The 3709-nt window shown below is 38.6% G+C and overlaps 1 pseudogene; it reads right to left on the bottom strand.

Annotated features, from left to right (window-relative positions):
* Window positions 1-1531: 1531 nt before the first annotated feature.
* LOC100717909 (atlastin-2-like) lies at window positions 1532-3491 on the bottom strand (annotated as a pseudogene).
* Window positions 3492-3709: the final 218 nt, after the last annotated feature.

Below are 3709 nucleotides of genomic sequence, written 5' to 3' on the forward strand. Positions count from 1 at the left end.
GTTAATGGCTTGGTCCTTGGTTTGGTGCTGACAAGGGGTAGTGGAACTTTTAGAAGGCAGGGCCTGTAGAAGGAAGCTGGTCACTAGTGGCGCATCATCGAAGGGGATCTGCGGACTCCGGGCCCTTCCTGTCACCCATGAGGTGAGCAGGCCTCACCTACCATGTGCTCCTATTACAATACACCATGGTGCCACCATTCCAAAGAAATGGAGACAGACAATGGTGGGCTAAACCCTCAAAACTGTGAAGCCAAACACACATTTCTTCCTTATAAGCTGATTATCTTAAGCATTTTGTTACAAAGATAGCTAATGCATAAACACACTATTTGTATATTAAACATATTCACATTTGTATAACATTTTGAACTACAATAATGTGTTGTATTGGTTTTTCTATGATAGTCTTCAGAACCTTATACAAAAAGCCAAAGTCATGCAGAGCCATCCAAAAATCAAGGGTAAACAAAATCACCCCTTTCCAATACTGCTATTGTCCCGTGGCTGCACAGGGACCACAGAAATGACCCAGGAAACCAGTATTATTTTTTATCCACTAGAAATATTTTTCATCATTTGTCAGAGAAAATAATGAGTCCTGAGAAGAGAAGATGGCACTAACTGGAAGAACCATTCAAATGTTTTCGAAAACAAGAATCTTTTTTTTAATATGTACAACAAATTTTTAATTATGTACTGAAAATAAATTACAGGAAATAACTTAAAAATGCAACAGAGAACGAGTCACAATAAACATTCCCATTGAATTCCCTTGGGGAGGTGAGATTGCAGTGCTCAACGAAGATAAATATCACAAATATATCAAAGACTTCAAATTGTCTATGCATTCACACACTGACATGAGCCGCAAACATTCCTTTCACAGGAACTGTACTTACTAGCCTACCACAGAACCAGATTTTGCCATAAACTACAAAACTTTTAATACAAAACTGTATTTATATATTTATAATTCATATACATGCCCTATCTGTGATTTTAGAAAATAAAAGCTACACACTGTATAGACACTCTTAACTCATAGCTGTAGGCAACATTTTTGGATGGAGCTTCTCCCCCAGTAAAATTAATGGCATATTTTATGTACAGAAGGCTAAACTGCAAAAAGACAGTTCAGATTTTCCCAGATATGTATCTCCTTTTAGGGCAGGTTTATAAATTTAAAAAGGCAAGACAAATGTACACCTCGGAATTACTTTCTTAGCTATATGAGTTGTCACGTAATTTTTGTGAAGTTTCTGACACATGCATTTATGTAATACTGGATTGAAGGCAGTAAAGCAATATATACTTTTAATGTAGTGGCTCAATAAAGGCTTTATTGTCATTCTGATCTGATTCTTGATACAGTGATTCATAAATTCTCTAAAAATTAAAATTTCAATGGGACATTGTTAAAGAGACTAAATAGATTTCTTAAAATATTTCCCTGAAATATCGTTTTACATAAGACAAATTTCACTAACATTAGATTAAGTAAAAAGAATAAAAGAATTAAACATGGCACAAATGTGCATGATAAACTAACGCTCCTCAGCTAATCTCCAGGACCAAGGAGCCATTAAAAGAATGCTTAAAAATCAACAAACAATTTCACACTCTGTGGCAGCCATCTGTGAAGCCAGTTACACTAAACTACTTCTACAGTTGATTGTAAACTTTGGTTTATTTTTGAGTTCTCCTTTTACAGCAAGCATGAAAAAGGGAAAGTGGAGTCCATGAGGAGATGAACTGTCAGTCTTTCTTTAATCTGGCATGATGAGACACTTGGTCAGTCAGGCCTGCTTTGACAGAGTTTGTTACAGACTGTCTTGTTTTCCTCCATCAAATTATCACCCAGTGGCTTCAATACCTGTTCCCATAGTGTCTCAGCAATATGATCAATCATAGTTCCAATTTCTCTGAACTCCCCAGAGTACTTAACATATGCCCAAGTACAAAGGGCAGTCAGTGCTAACCCCATGACAAGGTTACACAAGAGTTCAGGCCAATGAAGCCAGTCAGTCCTGAGATTATATACATTGCAAACATAACCGCAAACAGCATGGCAGGGGTACGAGCAGCATAAAAAATATTTTTGCCATCATTGTGCTTTATAAAATTTGCATAGGTTTCTTCAATTTCAGCTTCAAGCTGGTCCTGATAACGACAGCAGAACTCATCTCCACCCATTTTTTTCACAGAACAAAACTGACTAATTGCCACTTCCTTGAGATCCAGGTGTTTTCGTTCCAGGTCTGAAGGTGCAATGTAAGGCTTGTCCCCACCACATACCTGTTCCATACTTTTGCAATAGATATCTCATGCTCCTGCTACTGCAGCAAGATTATTAGCTTCAGCTGTTGCCTGAAGCATGGACTTTGGATGTGGAAGTTCTTCTCCTTGATAAATTTAAATGTAAGCCTTAAAATATTCTACAAGATCTCTACAAGTGACTTTAGATCCACTTATCTCTTTTTTTACCAAATTTTCAGGGGCAAGCAGCAATGGAACTAGATTTCGAAGCTCTCGTTTAAATTCTTCATCAATATCTTTCAATCGTCCATCAAAGCTAGGATTAGTTGCAACTTTAAGACCAGGATGTGGCAAAAGGAAGCAACCCAGATTTGAGAACAATTATGAATGTGCTTCCTTACATTCTGTAGCTCTTCATGTTGATTCTGCTTTACCTGCAACCTCTTTTCAAGAAAGTTTTCCACTTTCCAAACCATATGAATGTTCATAAGAATAACTCCAATCTCTTATCGAAAACATTAATGTCTGAAATGGTTTCTGATAGATTTCTTCCATGGCAAGTCTTCCATATTCTGTAAATAATTGTAAGTGTTGAAGATCATCTTCTTGAATATTCTGAGACAAATTATATACCTGGACAGAACTAGTCATAGTGCTCAGAGCAAAAACTGTGGCACAGTCTTTGATAGTTGACTGGCTATCAAAGGCACCCTGGGTATCCATTAGCAGCACAGCCACTTTTGTTCCATTAGGTCTGTCAATCACAAATACTTCATTCCAAACTTGTATGCCCGTTGTTTCTCTTTCACAACCACCTCTCCACGTAAAGCCAGTCAATGGTTCATTGTTTCCGCCAATCCAACTTTGAGAATCCTTGTTATACATATATCTAAGCATGAAGTCCAGTAGAAATGATTTTCCTTTACGAAAAGCTCCTGCCACGGACACCACAACTATGTTAAGGTCGTGTATGTGCTCTTGTAGCAAAATCTGCTCCAAGGCTTCTTCATCAAGCTCAAAGTTATGAGCATCTTCATGAGCAAGAACAATTTGTACTGGACATGGTTTCTTTATACCTCATCAGAATTTACCAGGTCATCATCCTCATAACCCTCACCTAGGGAGGTCGTGGAGGAGACGTGGTTAACCTCGGCGGCGGAGTCGCTGGTCCACCGCTGGTGCCTCAACCCCTGGTGTGGCTGCTGCCTTTGCGCTGCCTCATCCCCCTCCGCCATCTTGTACCGATTTAAAATTAACTCCCCACAAGAATGTTTTTGTAAAATAAGAATATATCTTGTCATTAAAACATGTCAAAGTAGAAGAGATTCACTGGCTTCTTCAGGGGATCTTGCAAAGAGTTCCAATGTCGGCTGGGGCTCTGACATCTATATTAGAGGCTCCTTCATCATCTCTATCTTAACCACCAGGAGTCACAGTGACAAATGCAGAAACC

Source organism: Cavia porcellus, unplaced genomic scaffold (genome assembly GCF_034190915.1).
Source record: "Cavia porcellus strain 051 isolate PalLab524CR breed Dunkin Hartley unplaced genomic scaffold, mCavPor4.1 scaffold_11, whole genome shotgun sequence".
NCBI lineage: Eukaryota > Metazoa > Chordata > Mammalia > Rodentia > Caviidae > Cavia > Cavia porcellus.